The 16,455-nt window shown below is 32.6% G+C and overlaps 1 pseudogene; it reads right to left on the bottom strand.

The window, feature by feature from the left end:
- Nucleotides 1-915: 915 nt before the first annotated feature.
- On the bottom strand, nucleotides 916-15,583 carry LOC107512111 (annotated as a pseudogene).
- Between the last annotated feature and the right edge of the window lie 872 nt (nucleotides 15,584-16,455).

Here is a 16,455-nt window from a genome sequence, read left to right as displayed (position 1 = left end):
TGACCTAAGGCTACTTCTAAGATTGGACTAAACAATGAAATATTTTTAAATAAAGTCAACCATATTTTTTCCCCAAATGTGGCTAGCAGGCTCACAATGGTCACAAATTCACATTACAACAAATCTTAAGGCTAATCATCCCCTTCTCATTTACCTTACATTCAATTTCCATTGGTTTCAATATACACCAGTGTAATTACCAACTTTGTATGAAATTCAGTATTCTGTAGATCCCATGGAGTCATGCTATTGAACCAGGAGCTTTCCTCCTTTTGTGAACTTCAGAGGTAAGTGGAGCCCAAGCCATTTTTTTTTTAGGTTAACTAGCATTTGTTTCATTTATAAGAGAATGAACTCTCTTGCAACAGGACTGTTCGATTTTTCTAGTAAGTTGGCATTTTCTCCTTTCAGAAATAGTAATTCTGTAAACAGAATATTAAGTTAAATTTAAAAATGTGAGTCCCCTAGTCAACTTTCATTTTTCTTCATATGATCATGAAAATGGGTTAGGATATCCTTCACATTTCTAGGAAAAAATCAATTTAAAACATTTATCCTGGCCAAACTCAAACAAATAAATAAACAAATGAACAACACTGCCACTGGAGAGTAAACCAGCAGAGCATGGCATTATCCCAAATTTTCATCACATAACACCAACCAATCTACATGGCTAGGTCTGTACATCTTTTTTACAGAATTTATTTTACACCGATTATGCCAAACAGCATTTTAAACACTGACATACAAAATCCCTAATAAGATAAAGCAAAGACAAAAGCATTTATGAGTAACAAGATATATCATCACTTATAGTCCTCAAACATTATTGCATTTTAACTTTCATAATTTGACAATGTATTCATAAAATAATTTTCAGAAAACTTGTTTTAACAGACAAATTAAAGAACACTTTTAAGCAGACATGACTGTCCTAAACTGTCTATCAGGTAAGAATTTTCCAAATATCTCTTTTATTAGTGGCAACAGTGGCATTGGAGAGTATTGCACCTCCTCTAAGATGTGTGGTGAGAACCACCACGTGCGGCCTTGTGCAAGGCCACGGCTCTTGTGGCCTGCAGACATCAGCCCTCACATCTCCCTGTGCTTGTGGACAGGTTTGGTGATCCACTGGGTGTCAGGATTCTGCCTGATAGCTTATGGAATGGATCAATGAGGATAATCTTAATGAATTTGTATGTGAAATCTTCGCCAACTCAGTCAAAATTCAGACTCTGAGAACCCCACAGTGGCATCCAGCTCGCTCCTTGGCAATGGACTGAAGGCTTCAAGCAGACTTTAGTTGGTTAACTTTAGTTGGACAGGCTTGCCTTAGGTTGTACCCTTAGGAATGGGGTGTTTGTGGCCACCACTGATGCACAGAAATTCAATTTTGACACAACCTTGCTTGGCCTTGTATCCTAGCCTGCATACTATGTTGAGCTGGGTGGGTCAATGGGCCCTGTGTAAAGCTCAGAGAGCTGGTGATGCTGCCAGCAGCACACCCTGAGAAGAAAGCACATTACATTGGACTGCTTCTTCTTCCATAGCTCCTGAATGTACTTGTAAGCACCCACCTTGGCTTACCTGATGGCTGCAGCTGGACAGAAAGGGCCTCACATTTTTAAATTATATTTTTAATATGTAAAATAACCCAGCTTTGTTATAATTATATATTTTACAAAATAAAAATATCTTTTAAGAGTCTTTGAAAGAATCTCTTATAATTAAGTTTAATTTTTAAATAGCTTTCGTGGCTACCTTTTGTATGATTTCAGTTGTTTGCTTGTATTTTCTTTCTTCTGGGCTCGTGTTTTTATTCAGTATACTTGATGGCATGTGAAAAATGGCATTTGGGTAAATGAGTTATTACCTTAATTGGTGTCAGATTCTCCATACTCAGATTTCATATATTCTTTTTATATCATTCACCTCAACCTCCAGTGAATAAAAGTGTAACATAAACTAAATATTGTGCACCCTTTGGACAAAGAGCCTTACTAAATGATTTTATTCTAGCTTGGAAAGAATACTTTACAAACCATTAATTCTAAGACTCTCATAGATAAAAGAGACTGATGAATAGGACAAGAGAAATAATTATATACGGAGATATTTAGACTATAAAACTCAGTAACCAAAATAAAAATAAATGAATGAATAAATGAATGACTAGGTCTTCAAGATTAGATAATATTAACTCGGATGCCTTTCTTTTCTAGTGCATGGTAATTCTGACCTGGGCATTTTATCCACGTTATAGCCAGACTCAGGTGCTAATATGCACTGGTAATGTCATCTATGTTACATAAGATTTTTAAATGCAGATCTCAGCAGACTCACAGCTTTTCAAATTCTCTGACAGATAGTTAGGTTGATGCGAGACTGCACAATCAACCCAAGAAAGTGACAGGAATTCTATTAATAGGTGGATAAAGAATTCATAAGAGAACATAGTAGGTCAGAAAGAGATTCCTGAAGTAAAAAACTTTGCATAATAGACTCAGTCTGATTAGGTCAAAAGTGAAGGGAAATTTTGAAAGAAGTGAAAGGATTGGATAAGAAAGATTAGCACAGGTATTTTTTGAGAAGTTGGCTGAAGGAGGGAAAAAAATTTAACTAACTAAATATTTATAAGTCTTAAGAGAGGTATATCGTTAAGGGAGTGGGGTGAAGGCTAGGGGTAGAGGAATGGATGAAGCGCAGAGGTAATGAGAGAATGGTGAGCAGCAACATATAGAGAGGTGAATAATTGTTGACTAAATATGGTTTGGCCAGAACTGTGTTTTAGAACCTAAAAGAGTTTCACTTTCTGCTGGTGATATACAACATTTATTGTTTTTCTCTCAATTTGGATGTCTTTGCCTACAATCGTTATTGTAGATAAGTCCTTCATCTCATAAGGCTATCAAGGTATAAGGTAATAAATATAATTGAATATGAAAAATATAAGCTGCTAAAGAATTTTTTTAATAATCATGGCAAAATTAATTGTGTATTTGGATACTTAGACTCTAAAAATCAAGAACCAGGGTGGATAGAAAATAAATAACAGCAAGACACTGCTGCAGTGACCATTCAGTCCAAGTGACCAGTTCCCATATTCGTAAGCAGTATTCTGAGCTCTCGGTGGAGAAGGCCCTGCCAAAGCAATGGGTAACATGTTTAAGTAGTGTGTAATATTTTTATGTTGCTGGACTTTGTGAGATTTCCTCTCAAACCATCAATCACAAAAAGACACTAGAGAGTTGGATGCTTTTTTAAAAAAGAATTAAAATCTGTTTATCGCTCTAGGCATATTTTACTTTGTTGTTTTGTTTCTCTCATTTTGGTGGTTCATATTTAGTGGTTTTTCTGTCAAATTGTGACTAAAAATAATGATGAACCTGGAAAAAGCTATCTATATATGACTGCAAGCTCATATTTTTAATGCTATGCTAGATGACAACTTATTTTTTTATTGCAAACTCCTGGGAATGGAGAAGAACATACTGGGGCTTGGTGATAACTATTTTTTTTTCAGTAGAGTCTTTGACACTGCTTTGAAGTTTGCTGTAATTATTATTCCTGTTTCAAAAACAAAAAACAAGAAAATGACATATCAGCCATAGGCAGACTTTATGAAGGCCCCACAATAGGTGAGTTCAGATGTGTGAGTTACTCAATTTCAACATCATGTCTGGATTGAGGTTGTTGAATGAGAAGTTTGCATTCTTTTGTTAGCATATGCAGTGATTAAAAGGTGACCTCGTCAGATCTGGAGCTGTGGTGCACCTACATTCTTGAGAGTTTTTTCTTGGCCTCAGAAATTTCCCACATTGCAAATTAATTGTTGACCTTAAATGTTAATATTCAATTTTATGGAAGAATCAATAATGAGTAAAAATAAAACCCAGGTATAATTATATCTAGATTTACATACAGTTCAAATACACATATATATGATATGATTTGTACAAAATTAAAACATATCTCTGTGTTCTTCATATATTATAGAACTAGTAATACCACTTTTGGTAACCTTCCTTTGAACATTGCTGTGCATTTTCCTTCACAGTGTATATGCTTCAAATTACATATCTTTTCCAACATTCTCCACCATTCTCACAACACATGCTTTCGATCAACTTATACTATTAAAGATACTTTTTAGATTCTGCATATAAATTAGATTATATGGTATGTGTATTTCTGAGTCTGATTCCATAAACCAGAGAGTAGAATTAGGTTACCAGAGGCTCAGAGGTGGAAAAAATGGGAAATGTTGGTCAAAGGGAACCATCTTTCAGTTATAAGATGAAAAAGTTCTGGGGATCTAAAGTTATAATTATAATTATATTTAATTATAATTAATACTGTATTATATAATTAAAATGTGTGAAGAGAGTAGATCTTGTGTTGTCACCACACCAAAAAAAACAGTAACTATGTGGGGTGATTGATGTATTAATTAACTTGATTGTGGTCATTATTTCACAATATGTATGTGTATTAAATTATCACGTACATCTTAAAAAATTATATACCTAAATATATACAAAATTTTTAAATAATTCTTCAACAATGCTGGACAGTTTTCAATAAAAATATATACGGAATTTCATTTCTTAAAAGAAAACTTAAATATTTTCCACTTATCTCTAGTCTTCCTGTTCCTTTCTATAGCTCTTTCAAATATTTCCTTTCCCACTCTATTCCCTCTTATTTCTTCTAAGGTTTCTTAAAATAAGAAGGAAACTATTCAATTCAACTGATATTATTAAAGATTCATTATATATTCAAATAAATCACAAGCACTTCAAGTTTAATTAATCTAATTCATTACTTCTTACAAGATTAAAACCTTAAAAGAGGGTAAAATGACTCTCTAATCCAAAATTTCACATTAAGTAAAACAAAATAAAAACAGTCCATTCTATTTGTCATTTCCAAATCGTTCAGTGTTTTCTCATGTTGTTTTCTCTTCTTGAATACTCTTACTCCTAATTCTCACTTACTGAAAGCCAATAAAACTGCATTTGCAAAAATAGGTGACCAGCTCATGGACCATAGTATGTCAACTGGACTTAAAAAAAAAAAAAATTCGCAAAAACTTTCTGGATGAAAAAATATTATTTATTTTGATTTATGAATTAGGTGGCACTACCTTAAATTTTACTCTTGTACAAAATGCCTTGATCATTTTACCCTACCCTGGTCCTGCTATTCTTCAAAATTTTCTATATTGAACTTACCTGATATGTCATAGAGAATTTTTCTTTCTCCTAAATCTCAGACATTTGGCCATACTTTTAAAAATATGTTTATTAGATTACAGAATGATTATCTAATTTCTTATGGGAAGAAAAAAATTCTCATATTTCTGACCCCCAAAATACAGCACATCCTTTAGACCACAGTTGGAACTTAACATATTCGCTGAGTGAAAAAATGAATGCTCAGATCAAAGTGAAAGAAACTCTTTAAGGTAGGATATTTTTCCTGGTGCTTTTTAACGCACAGTCATAGTAACTCCTTAATTTGCTTTTTGATAGGATTTTCTCAGAGCCATTCATCCACAAATTGAAGCTATTTTAAGCGATTTTAGGGCAAGAAAGTTTTTTATTATTTATTTTGTTTTGTTTTACACAACACATACCGAAGAAATTTAGGGGTTTAGATTAGGCATAAAACAGTGACTCCTAATGGGACAGAGATCAATCATTTTGAATCTCAATATTTCAGGAAATTTGGTATTGAGAATAAGAGGTCAAGATCCATATTCATTATTACCTCTCCAGTATGTAAAATATAGTACACGTGCAACCGAGTTTTGATAAAACATAAATAAATGATGGGTACTTGCATGCACTAAAAATGAAAAAATAAACACTCTGAATAATAAAAATTTCTCATAGATATTGCTCATTCAGAAAGTTTTTCCCTTATTTTCTTTGTTTCCTTGTTTGTTTCATATGTAAATATAGGAATTGTCTAAAACTCCTTTGCTACCATATTTATAAAACAAGCATTTTAATAAAGATAGATTTTCCTTTTAAATCTAGGAAAATTTAAATCATCCTGTTGCCACATTTTAAAAATAGTTAAAATATAATATGTAGGTATTTAACTGAGTATTTTTACAGATTCTTTATATTTAAAGAGAAAGCATAGAGTACCATAACTCCAGCATTTCATCTCCCCAACTGATAGGTGGAATCCTCACAAGATTCAACAGAGCTGAGGCAAGGCGTGAATCCATATCACAAAGATGTTCAGAGATTAACATCCAATCCAAAGACATATTAGACTCCAAAGAATTCGTAGTGTGACCTACTATCTCATTCTGATTGTTGATAACTATTATGTATACCTTTAAATATATTTTAATGTATTAACAAATATTAATGCTTAATATCAGATGACTTGTATAGTAAATATCATTAGATATAAATTTTATCATTATTTGCAACTGAAAATTCAACAAATGTCTCAAAGTCCTGAATTAAAGTACTACCCTTTAAGTGATAGTAAGATGTGTTTGAAATCAGGGAACTGAACCATGAGTTTAGTTTATATTGTCATTTGCAAATTGAGTAAACCAGTCTAATAATCTTCCTCAGAGAAGGTAGCCCCTGCTTACTGTTTAAGTTTTCACCATTTCATTCCGAAAGACTCTCGATACATGTGGAATGAACTGTTGGGTGGTTCATGTCCACTACAAATAGATTCTGTACATGTGAGTTAATAATTACTTATATAATGTTAAAGATTTGAGAGTAAGATAATGAAGTTGCAGAACCTTTTAGGGATAGAAAGAGTGACAAGAAAGAAACTTGTTAGAGTAAGGGTGATACAAAGAGCATTAAACATAAACTTTATCTAATTCATAATGTTTTCTTGGTCAGCTAGCATTATTAATCTGCTGTTTTGAAACAGAGGAAAGGCAAAGAATAGTTTAAACACAGTTTTTATTTAACTATTTTTGCGCCATCTCAAGGATAAGACTGCTTAGTATTTTCTGATACCATTCTTTATGTTAAATTTGCTGATCAAAGTCATATAAAAATAGATGGATGAAAAAAATGTAGGTTTACTTAAAGCACTTTTAAAGAAGAAAAAGATAAATATATAAAAAAAGATTGCAAGTTATAATTAAGTTCTAATGATTGATACCTATTTTATGTCAAATACATAATTTTTTCCCTAATCCTTACAAATACACAAGTTATTTTCCTTATTTTTCACATAAAGAAACTGAGGTCAAATAGTTGAATATGGTATCATAATTTAGTAAAAAATTTAGCAAGGACTCAAAGTCTATAGTAGTGGAATTAGAAGTTTATATAGTGATATCCATAAAATTGAGAAAGTTATATTATTGTCCATCTGGAATTATATACAAGTGTTCTAGGGAGACAGAGGAAAGTCAGTGAATTCCTGGGTGTTAATGTTTCCCTCAAAGCAGAATCACCAAATAGAATTTTAATAGTTATCCAGAATTTTGCCATTGAAGGATACTTGTTGTCGTGATGGCCCTTTTACTTATAATATCTATAAATTTTCTTATTTCTAGACTCTCAAATTGTTTAGAAGGAAGGTCTATCTTGGTTGTTTTATTTAAAGAGTCATACATTGTATTAATTTCTAGACTACTTACTTTCTAAGGCTATTTGAAAATATCTTAAGCACACATTAAATATTTTCTAAATTGACAATTTCACATTTTAATATTATTTTCCAGTTAAATGGGCTCGAATTCATTTACAAAAGCAAAGGATAAGATTCTACCTGTGTCGGCTCCTGAGTCTACCCCAAAATCTTATTTAAATGTTTCCTGAAGTCTGTTTCATCTTAATTTAACATAAAATTCGAAACTGTATTTAATTCTCACTTAAAGAAAAGTTTCTGAAATTGCCATATGTAGTGCACTTTCTATTTTTTATTTTGAAATTTTTTCACAGCTGTGCTATTTAAATTTTATTTTTTCTACTCTGTTGCTTTTAAATATTTTTTCCCACCAAGGGCTAACAATTAATTGAGATATTTGATACAGATTTGTAGTCTAGGATAATAAGTATTTTGCAAAATCCTGAATACTAAAATATTTTTTTGGCCTATCTTCCTAAAGTTTAGCACCTTAATCACGGACCTTAACTTTTCTCCAAAATTGTTTAATGTAATTTCTATAGAATTGTCTTTTGTTCTAATTAATGGCTTTACAATGTAACTTTTTTGAGAAAGCCTTGAAGAAACAGTAGCTCATTTAGAATATCAGGTAAAACTAAGGAAAGAAAGAGATAAATGCAAGGAGGGTAGATTTCAGAATATTACAGTCTTTTAGAAGACTACCTCGGAGTGAAATTTTGTTTTGATTTCTTAGTGTAGCAATTAAAGAAAGTTACTATTTGTTGTTTTGTCTTTTAATTTTTCTCAGACTGTTCTTAAACATATTAATTTATTGATTTGGACATGTGGAAAGTTCCACCTAATGGCCATTTTTATACCAAGTAAAAACTACTTTTTGCCACTTTTCAAGAAAAATACAAGAATTTGGAAAACAATGCAACTTAATATAGGAAGTAGAAGTGCTTTTAGGAAGATTTTGAGATTTTGATATAGACAAATTCATAACAAACAAAAATGAAAGGTTATTAGGCATAAAGTATGTGCTTATAAGCAATGCCTCAAATTTCCCTGTCAAGCGAAGTCCTGGGAACAAACAGTATTTTCTTAAATTTACAGGTACTTTTTAAAAAATAATTTTAAACACCTAACAAAATCCACATACATTAGCCAAAAATCACATATAAAATATTCATAGCATCACTATTTATAATAGCTATACACTGGCAACAACCTAATTTTTCTTCAATAGTAAAATGGATAAATACATGGTGGTATATTCATATATATGACAATGAGAATAAATGAGCCATTGCTATATACACCTGTGTGGTTGAATCTCATAAACTACAAATTGTGTATTTTTTTTAATATAAAATGTAAAAATCACAAAGCAAATTTATGGAAATTAATGTCAAATAGTGGTTACCTTCTTTAGGGGAGCGATGGATAATGTTTAGGATACTGGCAATTTTCCGTTTTTGATCTGATGCTAGTTACATGAGTGTATTCATCAAGGTGTACACTTAGGATTTTTGAATTTTTCTATATTTAATACTTAAAAAAAGATTAACACCACCAGCACCACCACCAACAACAAAACCTATATATTTAGTTCTGGTAAATTACTTATAAAATAGATCTTTAAAATACCTCTCCCATATATTTATCTTCTCTTGAGCCCTGTACCATTTATATTTTATTATACTTAAACTAATACGATTATATCTTAGATTTTTTACATGAGACATCACTATTCTTTACAGCAAATTTGTGACAATACCTATTACAAATAGATGAGTTTGAATTCCTTATTACCAATAATTCTTACACTCTGTTCTCTCTTGTTTCTTCTCTCTCTTTCTATCTCCCCTATCTCCCCTTACTCTCTCTCACACTCACCAACACAAACAGGATATGACATCATAACATTTTTTAATATTTGAATTTTAGAAGAGGAAAAATAATTTTTAATGCCCTTAACAATTTGTATGTATGTATGTCATTAAATACATATAGATATAGCAGTACGAACTACTTGATATGACATTTCTGAAGAACTAAATTTTGTAACCAATTGAATATATATTTTTTTTTTGATGATACTACAAGAGATTGTAATGTCAACCCAAGATATTCTTTCTTAACTCTCAGGTAAAGCCAGAAAGGGCAGAGGTGAGCGCAGTGTTAAAAATATGGTAGTTTGAGGACAAGTAGGAAAAGGGTGGAAAGCTTTAGAATTGACATAACATTTTGAGTCTCCAAAATTATTCTAACGTCATTCAATTTTACTTCTGGATAAAGATTTGGGTCAGTTGCTCATTAATCCAATCTGGCTTTTGCTTCCAGGCTACTATTATTAACTCCTTTATTCAGATGTTATTCAAATGAGTATCTCTATTAAAAGAAGCTAACTGATGCAGGCGAAACATATTGTTAGTAAATCTTCCCCAGTTTGGCAACACATTAATGATAGATCTGGCATTCTCAGTGTCAAAAACTCTATCGGCATCTGTTACAACAGAATCAAGATAAAATGAGCGGAATGAAAACAAATGGAGGCGGGGGTGGGTGGTGCTGTAAAATATTTAAAAAGCATTATAGATTCTTTGTCCTTAAAGACTCTCTTATGTTTCATCAAATTGATCAAGAATTTAGTACCATGTAATGTAGGTAACTTTTCAGTGGAAATGCACATGCATGAAAATATAGTTGTATGAAAAACCTGGGGGCAGACAGGTGCTGTCGATATGCAGTATTTTAAATGAACATTTGATGGATTTCTACTTTTTTTTGCTTCCACTCATATCTCTTCCACTAGGCATGTGCTGTCCTCTTCCACACTTAGATATCCAAGAGTTATCCTAGATGTCCAGCAAGCATTAAACAAGATAGCAACTTTACTTCTCCCTACTAAAGTTCTCTTGATCTAAATCCCATTCTGAAAAAAAAAACCTTATTGTATAAGCTATTGCTCTTACTTACTAGACAACCTGTCCTGATTAAAGCAATTCTTCATTAACAACTCATCTCACTAAAGAAATTACTAGTAATATAGTTGGTGGTAATGAGCACAGACTCTGGAGCTAGATGTCTGGATTCAAATCTCACTACTAGCTGTCACTAGCTGTAGGACCTTGAGAAATTTTCCTTACCTGTCTTTCCTCAGTTTGCTCATCTGTAAAATGGGTAATAAAAGTAGTAACTACCTAAGGGACTCTTGAATGAATTAAAGTATGCAAATTGTTTAAGATGCTGTCTTGCTTTCTGGTACATAATAAGCACTATTTTATTATTAATTATTATTATTTATTAATAACATGTCAAGGACATTTAGTTTTAAATAGAAACTCTTGGCAATGTCAACAATCTAAATTAAAAGAAAGACTTTCTAATTGGGAAAATACCAGACAGCTTATGAGGCAGTTAAAAAAAAAATTTGAACAAATATTTTAGGAACTTTCTAAATATGTCCTCCCCCTAATACTAGTTTACAGATAATTGAGGCCTGGTGAATTTAAATAGCCTGATGAAGGACATAGAGCAATAAAGAATGTGAAGTTGTGGTGGAAGAGATTGGAGGTGCAGTATGAGGGATCTGGAAAAGAGAAATTCTAATGACAGTACACGGCCCAAAGAGCTCCAAGTAACCAAACACCTCTATTCTCAGATTTTCAAATCTATATTTCCAGGTCTGTTTTCAGCCTCTGGGTAATGTATTCAGATGCCTCCAACACAGCTCTGTTTCTAAATTCCAATCAAAAATCATGTACTCTATGACCAAAATGAGCTTTTCTCCTGAATCTCCTACTATCCCTGTGTTCTTCTTAATTCCGTAACTGGACTGCCACTCACTTCGTTACCCCAGCCAAAAACTAGTAGCATCCAAACTCCTCTCTGTCACATGTATTTTTCTTTAATCTCAAACTCACTACCTTAATTTAGAACACTCTTTCTTCACTGAAATGACAGTGTTCACATAACTAATTTTCTACTTGGTGTCATCCCCATCACCCATTCTTACAATGTAGTCATAATTATCTCTAGAAAGTGCAAATGATTATTTTTATCCCACTCTTGAAACTCTTCAACGGCTCCCAGTTGCCTATGAGTTCAAGTTCAAATTTTAAAATATAACTCCCAGACTTCTGCATGATTTTGCATAGGCCTAACTCTTCAGTATTCACTCCCTTGCATTCCCTGATATAGCTAGACTGAAGTACTTGCAATTATCCCAAGAGAACTTTGCAATCTCTCAGCTCTTTGAATTCACATGTGCTGTTCCTTCTGCCTAGGGTACTTCTTTCCTCCACTGATGTTCTTGCATATTTGAGGCCTGGATCAGGTAACTCAGGAAAATATTTCATTTTTTATATGTAATTTGATCATATATATGTAGGTAAATGTGTACCTACATATATATTACACCTTATAATTTACACTTTGTTTTATTATATTCAATCTTAAATTTAAATTAAAACTCTAGACAAGGAATTATAGAATTGTAGTAACTTTAATTCTCTCTCTTTCCAGTTTTCTCTCTTGCCTACCTAACTTTTAGCTTATTTCTCCTACAGCTAACTTCTACTAATCCCTCCTATCACCACCGCTTCTTATGGAATATTTTAGTAGACTAAACTTCTTGCTTTATACTGTTAGGTGCCTGATATTATAAACTCCCAGTGTCCTGGCATATGCTATATTTATATTACAGATCATCCTGCCACTTTGTAATGGTCAATCTTTTCTTTTATATTATAAACTTTATGAAGGCAGGCACTACACACTGTTTCCAGAGTAATAAATCACTAAATAGTTGTTAAATAAATAAATTTCCTCTCTAATATTCTGTCCAAAATAGTCCTAACAAGTGTGGACTGAAATGATGGTTTCACTCCAATACAGTATCAAGATTTACCTTTTAGATTCTGTTTCAGAAAAGCCTACTTAGGTCATATCATGCCCACCTTTTGTGACTGGACCACCCAACATGAGGGTGGGTTATCATAAGTAAATACTAATCAACATCCATGTGTTTGTGCCTGAGACTCAACCCCATATGCTGCAGAGAGAAAAACTAAGGGTTGAAGATGTGGGGGGGTGGGGTGGGGGGGCATGCTAACAAAAGACATTGGCTCATCTTTCCTACTCAGTCATGCTCCCTCCTTTCTTCAACTGATGAAAAATTAGTCACACTAAAAGCTTCAGGTAAACCATCTTTTCCTTTAGAATATATTTCCAAACTTCTCTCAACACTCTTTGTCTTTCTTGAGTATTCCTAAAATATTATTTGCCTACTTCCTGTGTAAACACATTATATTTCATGAAAATTTTATTTTTTCTACTTTCTTCCACCAAACCATAATCTCTTTAAGAACATGGATTCTTTTTAATTTATTATGAATTCCAATCACCTAATTTAGCACCTATCCATAAGAAATATTGAATATATGTCTGTTGAATTTTAAATAGCAGAGCTGAATACCATCCATGTATAATGTCAATTGAAGTGAACCCCAAATGTGAGTACTGGATTTTTAGGTGGGCAGTTCTCAAGCCTTCTTCTTCAGACTTCTCACTCTCTCTCTCTCTCTCATCAAGGCACACCCCTAAAATACATTTCTTAAAGCAACAGCTCTTTCAAAAACTCTACTTTGGTTTGTATAACTTTCCCCCATGCCTCCTTATTTCATAGCAGGTAACTAGTGGAAGTTGGTCTCCAAGGGCTTGAGTCTCAGGGAGATAATCATAGACAAACCACATCCCAGAAGAGATAAACCATTTTCTAGACAGTATCGCTATTTATAATGTCCCTCTCTGTATCTAGGATTGATATTATTGATGCTGGGAAGATAATGTATTTCCAATTCCCTTCCATATATCCTATAGAATGACAACTGACTGAACTCATAGCATTTTTTTATTTTTTAGCAAAACAGTCTCACATAGAGTTCTCTCTGAAGTTTTGACCTCGGAATTTACTCCTTGGAAAATAGATTACTAGAAGTCAGCATTTTTTCTAAAATTATAATAATTGTCTTTCCTCTTGAGCCATAAAATGTTTTTTCTCAGTAAATTTAACATACCTTGGAGTTCAGTTTCGCATGGGATCCTTTCTGCTCTCTGACTGTGAGAAGACCCAGAAAGTTGAGATACCATTGAGGAGTAGAAACTTTTATGGCATTCTGTACATTTTTGAGATTATAAGTGATACAAGTCTAGATTTCTATTTCCAGAAAGCAAATAAACCAATAAAAACATAATTCCTAACAGACTGCTACCATTGATAGGATTCTATATCTTCCATGAGCATATCCTAATGGGAAAAGCTTCTTAAATGTATCGTTATACAATTTGCAAACTCTAGCAGAACTCAGGTAGACAATATTTATCTATTTTAGTTAAACATTACAATCCAAGATAATATGAAAAACAATAGTTGTAAAATAATGTTTAACATCTATTGAGCATTTGGAATGTTCACTACATACTTTATGAGCATTCCTTAGCATTATATAAATAAGGAAATCGAGGCACAAAAATGTTCAGAAATTTTCCAAAGTTTATATAGCAAGTGAATGACGGAAACCAGATTGAAGCCCATATAATTGTACTTCAAGATCACCTTCTAGGTTTCCAACTCGCTAATGTCCACATGGTAAGTCACATTTCTACTAGGCGAATGTAAATTTCTGAATAGTAAAGACTATATCTGTGCTTCTGTTTCTCCATGCAGTGCTAAGCCCAGGATCTTATGATTCTTAATTACATTTTTATATTGTAAGTGAAAGAATTAATTGTTAAGTATACTGAAGACAAACACTGCCATATATTTTATAATTTTGCACAGGGCAAATAATGACCAATTTTTTGTTTTCAATTTTAGATTTCTTTGTGCTTACTGAAACTAGGTATTCAAAGAAAAATACTTTAAAGAAAATATTCTTTATTAATTACAAATTTGGAAAGACTATTATGCTCAGAATGAGACAGTAGAAAAAAACAATATAATGGCAACTAACATTTTTCTAATACTTAATATGAGCCAAGATTACCATGGATTATCCCATGTAATTATTACAGTAATCTTCAAATTCCATTGCAAATGCAAATATTATTATCCCTAATTTTAATGGTAAAAGATTAGATCTCAGAGTCAGTAGGTATCTTGCTAGTTTACAAGATGCCTAGCAAGTAACAAAGCTAGGATCGAATTTAAGTCAATCAAAGTAGCCTGTCCATTACTTGTTGTAATACAACACTAAGAAATGCCTTGCTCTTTCATACTAAAGAATTTAGATTTTTAAAGGCCAACTCTTAGTTTTATATGCTCTGTAAGTTTTATACAGGACAAATTCTCATGGATTTGTCTCAAAATAAAGACAAGATTCTGGGCTTTCCTTGGTACATTTTGTGCATATTCTTCGTTAGTCACTAGAGGGCGACAACAATGTTTTTGGGGCGGATTAATTCCAGCAAGACGTGCTGACTCCATGCAATTAGCCATGAATTCAATAAGTACTTTTATGTGCCACATTGAAGACAAAGAGGAACTCTACTCCAGAAGTTTACAATATATTTGAGGAGAATTATGCATGTATAATCAATCTAAATAAGTAGTGTGGACAGTAAGATTTATAAATTTAGATGAAACTACCGTGAACCAAAGCTTATAGGGTTCTTTTAAAATTTCAAAGTTTTGGTTTCTACTTACTCGATTCTCACATCTTTATAAAGGAAGTGTAATTCGCTCCATCTCTCTGATTAGGGGCCTGACAGTTGGGAGTTAAGTGACTTGCCGCAGCCACTGGTTTGCTATTAGTACTGGTGAAATTTTCACTTGTATTTTCAAAACTAGTTCCAAACTATTGCTTTTCTTACCCACACGGGAGCAAACTCGAAGTGTAACTGCTATAAACTGACTATTTCTATCATCTTGGAATCTTGGGTAATTGTTCTTTTTTCCACTTCTTTCCATGTGTGGATATAGTTGGTGTATTTTTCTTGTTTGCAGAGTTAAAGCCTAAAATGGCTGAATAGATCAAACAAGTAGAAGTGTGTTTTCAATTTCATTTAAGAAACTAACAAAACAAAACTTGAGTTCTATGCCTCAGACTTTGTTTGCCAAGTATCAACAAGAAGAGAATTTTTATGGTCAAATTATAAAACCCTGAAAATAGGACTTTATAATGGAAATGCTGATACAACCGTAACCATAGTATTGCAATTGTATCACTATAAGAAAATTGGTTTAGATAATGTACCCTTCTGGAATGAATGCCATTCTAAATGATTGTGCATCTCCATAAATCTAAGCTAACTCAGTAATTCAAAATTACTAAGATTTAAGTTTAGTACCAATAAGCAATAAACTTATGGCTACTGCTATAATAACTGTTGGTCGCTACACACTTATTTCACAGCAGGTGGTCTGCTCCATGCTGGTTGCAGACTGAATAAAATCAGGCAACACTTTGAAACTAATTCCTGAAGTTGATAGAAGACTCCAGAGCCATTTCAACTGGTGAAATAGTGTTGTGTTTGTGCGCTTTTCTCTTTCTAAATTAAATGCTCCGAGACACTTGACCTTTCCAACAAATGAAGGGCAAACAGCTTTGTTCTCATTTCATGTCACAGTTATGTCTCTAGATATTTAAAATTGTCTTGAGCAGGTTGCTTTAGTTCATAATCATCATTAGCACAATACTCCTATTAAAAAAATAAAAAAACTTATTTGCCATTGAAAAGATTTCTTTGAGTCAAAAACATTGATGTTTGACTCTGAACAAAAAATCCAGAAAATATTGCTCCCTAATTCCTATTCTCTCTATAAGACCATCATGTCCTTTG

This window comes from Rousettus aegyptiacus, unplaced genomic scaffold (assembly GCF_014176215.1).
Source record: "Rousettus aegyptiacus isolate mRouAeg1 unplaced genomic scaffold, mRouAeg1.p scaffold_m13_p_1, whole genome shotgun sequence".
NCBI lineage: Eukaryota > Metazoa > Chordata > Mammalia > Chiroptera > Pteropodidae > Rousettus > Rousettus aegyptiacus.
Note: the sequence above shows the minus strand (reverse complement) of the source record. Positions and strands in the feature narration are given on the sequence as shown.